The following is a 5,909-nucleotide window of genomic DNA, read 5'->3' on the forward strand; positions in this document are numbered from 1 at the left end:
TAAGATGGATAAATTATACTCGCATCTAACCATTTTATGATCTCTTTCTTTACAACATTCTTCATAATGGGGTTCAGTCTTCATTGTCTATGAATCATTCTTTTCTCTCTATCTTTTAGGATGACTTCATGCATACAAGTGGATCGAGTAATACCACAGATATCGGCTATGGTCCATTCGATAGCCTTTTGAATTGTTTCAACAATGAAATAAATTTCTCTTCTTACTCTTCAGTTAACTCTGCTGAAATAATCATAGGCAAAGTCGAAGGTTTACCTAAATAAACATATTTTAAGTGTGAGGGAAGTATCTTAAGTTCTAATTTAGGTGGCTTTTCGATTGACGATTTTGGTTGAACATAATTTCTTCTTTCTAATTCTAAAGATTCAAACAGGATTGTGGATTAAACCCTTTCTAGTTAGCTTCTAGCAAAGCTAAGTTTTCCTCTCCCTCTTCATCATTTGTAGGGTTTGACATCAAAATTTGTTCCAATGGATCCTTAACAGAGTTGAGTTCCCATTCTATAGCTAAATCCTTTAACTTAATTAATAAAGAACAATCATCAATTGTGTTAGGGAGTCGCATAAACTTAAAAACATTAAAAGTTACCTGATCATCCTGAACATGTATAGTAAGCTCGCCCTTCTGGACACCAATAAGGGTTCTTCGAGTTGCTAGGAAAGACCATCCTAGGATGATTGGTACCCTTTATTTGCTTCAATGTCTAAAACAACAAAGTCAGTGGGAAAAATAAATTTGTCTAAACTACTAATACATCCTCGATTTTTCCTTCTAGATGTGCTAAGGATTGATCTACTAATTAAAATGTAACTATAATTGGTCTAACTTCACCTATCCCCAACTTTCTAAATATAAACATGGGCTTCAAGTTGATGCTTGCACCCAAATCACATAATGCCTTACCACAATAAGTTGCTCCAATGTTATAAGGTATGGAAAAACATCTAGGGTCCTTCATCTTTGGGGGTAGTTTATTTTAAAGGTATGCACTGCACTCCTTCATCAGGGCTACCATCTCAAATTCTCTAAGTCTTTATTTTTTGGACAAGATATCCTTCATAAATTTGACGTAGTGTGGCATCTGCTCAAGAGCTTCTACCAACAAAATGTTGATATGAAGTTGCTTGAGCACATCTAGGAATTTATTGAATTGGACTTCCTGCTTCTAGTTTTGAAGTTTTTGAGGGTAGAGTGGTGGAGGATTCTTAATTTGAATTGGCTAAATTGTCTTTTGTGGAAATTCTACATCTAACGAAGTTGTTAGTTTATCGAAATTAACTAGTTCAAAAGTTACATTATTGGGTTTTGCAGATTCTGGTTCTGCTGATCAGCTTTCTCTTTTTCAACTTTAATAGTGTTTAGCTCTATCATTTTTCCACTCCCTAGTGTTAATGTTTTACAATGCTCTTTTTTGTATTTCTCGAGTTCTTCGTATTACTAGGTAAAGCACCTTATAGTCGGTTCCTAGTTCAATTGGATCTTGGTCCATTTGGTTTTCTAAGTTTTTAAATATGGCTACTTCTCTTTGGGTTAAGGCATCATTTTTCGCTATGTATGCCTTCAACAAGTTTTCTAAGCCATTGGAAAGTTCAACTTGAAGTTGTTTCTAAACTTGTTGGGTAAATACAGGTGGCTGGGTCAGTCTAGGTTTTGCAAAAGTGTTACTGGGTCTAGCCCCTTGGTTACTCCAAGAGAAATTAAGGTGGTTTTACTAAGATAGGTTATAAAAATTAGATTACAGTCCTTGCCTTCCTCGGTTCTAGTTCTAGGTACCCATGTAATACATGGATTCTAGGTTTGATGGGAAATATTCGAACAAGTGCCCTTCCCCATAATAATCAAGGCTACATTTTCGATTTGATTCAATGGCTGAGCTGCAAAATTATTAAACCTATTAGTATTAAAGTTTTTAAGCATTAAGGATATCGAGGATACCTGAGATGCAAGTGAAGTGAGAGCGTCCACTTCATGTACTCCAGCAACTCATCTTCATGACACTACTCGATCGGTTAGCTATTGATAATTGTTACTGGGAATCCTCTCAATGATTTCATCAGCCTCATTATAAGACTTAGAAATGAGAGCACCATTAGTAGAAGCATCCACCACCATCCTCGTGTGAGCACTGAGACCGTTATAGAAAATTTCTAATTGGATACAATGGGGGATTTTGTGATAAGGGCGTCTTCATAATAGTTCTTTAAATCTTTCCCATGCCTCATGCAATGATTCATCATCACCTATTGGAAGGTAGTGATCTCGTTCCTTAACTTAGCATTCTCGCTATGTGAAAAGTACTTCATAAGGAATCATTATGTTAACTCTTGCCATGTGGTAATGGAAATTGATGGCAATGAGTTCAACCAAGTTTGAGTTCTGTCACTTAGTGAATATGGGAACAACTTTACTCATAGTGCATCTTCAGGTACTCCGACTAATTTGAAAGAATCGCTCATCTTCATAAACATCGCTCACCTTCATAAACAATCTTCAGTGAAGGTGAGGATCTTCATTAGGCATTCCACTAAATTGGCCCACTATCTGAAGCATCTAGAACATGACTGCCTTCAGCTTAAATTATTTTACTTTGATTTTGGGTCTCCTAATACCGTGATTAAGCTTATAAAACACTAGAATGAAACACTGTCTTAAAGCTTTATCCTATCATCAACAGTAAGGATAGGATTTTGAGCATGAGTTGCTCCATTTCCTTGATCTGGATATTCAAAGTTCATCTCTTCAATCCTTCTCTAACTTTGTAAACTCCCAAACCCAGCTTAGACGTTAAGGCTAGATTGAGAAGGCTACATCAGGCAATGAAATGGCTAAGCTAACTTACATTACCTATGAAAACTTTAAATAAACTCATTCTAGAGAAAAATTGTAATTGTACTTCTGTGTTAGTTTAAAACATTCATTTATTATGCCAACTGCACTTAAGATTCATTTTATTATTGATAGTGTTGTTTAAAAATCGTTTGCGTGTCACTCATCTTTGTAAAAACTCAATGTTAAACTAATGCAGCAAAAAAAAAAACATTTTTCAAGTAATTTTGGAAACCTAGTTTCCTTATCAATTTGTTTTTCAGATACGGTTCCTTTGCAATATAGCAATAATTAGGGAACAATGTCAAATTTTATTTAAGTCAAATATCATGTATTTCCCGATTATTATGCTTGAGTGATCCAAGCAAGCAAAAATCCCCAAATGAAAAGTTACCAAGCCACATACCAGAAATAATTAAAAAGTTACAAACCAAAACCAATAGAGACTGATAAATACTTATTAAAAATAGTCGAAGTCCAAGGTTATTATCCATATGTCGAGTTCGATCCTAGTTTTGAGGTTTACCTGAAAAGTTAAACACTATAGGGGTGAGCTTATGAAAGCTTGGTGTGGGTTGAATAGTTAATTAAACAATCAAAAATATCAAATACAGTGAAACGTACTAGCATTAACAGAAGAACATATAACCATCATTGAAATTTCAAATCATTACTTAGCCATTATTAAATCGATGTCACACAGTATATGAACATGAGCCATTTAACACCCCAATGTAGGGCCTAAGAGTTTTAGGGGTATCTTTAGGAATTTTCGCCTATATGAACTCAGAATTTCGTAAGGTTAGTACTTGATAATATTTTTAACTTTGGCATCTTGGTTATTGAATCAATTTTTGAAAAAGTGTTTTGGAAACCCTTAATTTTAGAGAAAGGACTAATTTACAATAAAGTCAAAATAGTGAGCATTTATGTGGCAATAAAACCAATTTTTAAAATTGAACCTTATACTTCAAGGATATTTTTTCTTTGTGGATCTTATAAAATTGTCATTTTATGGATTTGATGTGATACTTGGTATGGATTGGTTAACTGAACATAAAGTTAGGGTAGATTTTGAGACTAAGCGGATTACTTTAAGGAATAGTGATGGAATAGAAATAGTTGTGGTGGGTGAAAGATCTGGTTTTATGTCCAATATTGTTTCAGCTATGAAGGTTGAGAAGTTGATATGTAAAGGTTGTGAGGCTTACTTGGCTTATATGATGAATTCAATTAATAAGGTGTTAAGAGTTTAGGATATTTGCATTGTTAGGGATTTCCCTGAAGTGTTTCTAAAAGAGTTGCCGGGTTTGCCACTAGATCGGGGAGTGGAGTTTGGAATTGAGCTTTATCTTGTTACTGCACTAGTGTCTATTGCACCCTATCACATGGCACCAAAAGAGCTCAGGGAGTTAAAGATTCTATTGCAAGAGTTATCGGATAGGAGGTTTATTCGACCAAGTGTATCCCCATGGGGTGAACCAGTTTTGTTTGTAAAGAAGAAGGATGGTATGATGAGGTTCTGTGTTGATTATAGGCAGTTGAACAAGTTAACTATTAAGAATAAGTATCCCTTTCCATGAATTGATGACTTTTTTTATTAGTTTCAAGGTGTAACAGTGTTCTTGAAGATTGACTTAAGATCTGGGTATTACCAAATGTAGATGAAGGAGTTAGATATGTTGAAAAATGCTTTTAGGACTCAGTATGGGCATTATGAGTTTTTGATTATGTCATATGGATTGACTAGGCTCCTACCGCATTCATAGATTTGATGAATCGTGTGTTTCATTCATATTTGGATCAATTTGTAGTTTTCTTTATAGATGATATTTTGGTGTATTCTCATTAAAGGAATATCACAACTAGCATTCAAGGGTGGTTTTACGGATTCTGCAAAGTAAGCAGTTGTATGAAAAGTTAAGTGTGAATTATAGGTTAAAGAAGTAGCATTATTAGGTCATGTTAGTTTCGGCAGAAGGGGTTCAAGTGGATCGTAAGAAGATAGAGGCGATTTTGGAATGAAAGTTGCTTAGAAGTGTTACAGAAGTTCGAAGCTTCTTAGGCTTAGCTGGTTATTATCGTAGATTCGTTAAAGGGTTTTCTCTTATTGCTGCTCCCTTAATGAAACTACTTCGAAAAGATGTGGTGTTCAAGTGGACTAATGATAGACAAAAGAGTTTTGATGAGCTTAAGGCAGTTTTGACTAAAGCACTAGTGTTAGTTCAACCGGAGCCTAGGAAAGTTTTTATAGTTTATAGTGATACTGCATATTCGATTCTTTGTTGCGTTTTGATGTAAGAAGGTAAAGTTGTGGGTTATGCTTCAAGGCAGTTGAATATGCATGAACAAACCTATCCTACTCATTATTTGGAGCTTGTTACTGTGGTGTTTGCACTTAAGATTTAGTGTCATTATATCTATAGAGAGATGTGTGTTATCTACACTGATCATAAGAGCCTTAAATACTTTCTCACCCAAAAGGATTTGAATTGAATGCAAAGGTGTTGGATTGAGCTTTTAAAATATTATGATTGTGTCATTGAGTATTATCCTAGCAAGGTGGATGTAGTTGTTGATCTTTAAGTAGGAATTCATTGACGGAGTTGAGAGCTATGTTTGCACTCTTGAGTTTAGCTAGTATGGTGGTCTATATGCTAAACTTTAGGTGAGGCCAACTTTGTCGTAACAGATTAAGGAAAAACAACAGTTAGATGGAGATTTGATAAAGAGGATTTGGCAGGTTGAGCAAGGTATTAAGGGAGACTTTGATGTTGATAGTGATGGTATCTTAAATATCTAATGTAGGTTGTGTGTGCCGCAAGATGTGGATTTAAAGCAAGCGATTCTTATTGAGGCGGATAGCAACTCTTACGCTATGCATCCTGATAGTGGTACAGTGTATCATGATCTTCGTGGGATTTATTGGTGGCCAGGATTGAAGCATGACATTTCAAATTTTGTAGCTCGATTTTTGGTGTACAAAAAAGTGAAAGATGAACATCAATTTCCTTCAGGGTTGTGGCAACCTATTGCTATTCTTGAATGGAAGTGGGAAAGAA

General features: G+C 35.1%; 1 non-coding gene across 1 annotated transcript; it reads left to right on the plus strand.

Annotated features, from left to right (window-relative positions):
• Positions 1-2,188: 2,188 nt before the first annotated feature.
• Positions 2,189-2,294, plus strand: LOC128289507 (small nucleolar RNA R71). Its single transcript, XR_008279155.1, has one exon. It is a non-coding gene; the product is annotated as a small nucleolar RNA R71 (small nucleolar RNA).
• Positions 2,295-5,909: the final 3,615 nt, after the last annotated feature.

Source organism: Gossypium arboreum, chromosome 2 (assembly GCF_025698485.1).
Source record: "Gossypium arboreum isolate Shixiya-1 chromosome 2, ASM2569848v2, whole genome shotgun sequence".
NCBI classification, from domain to species: Eukaryota; Viridiplantae; Streptophyta; class Magnoliopsida; order Malvales; family Malvaceae; genus Gossypium; species Gossypium arboreum.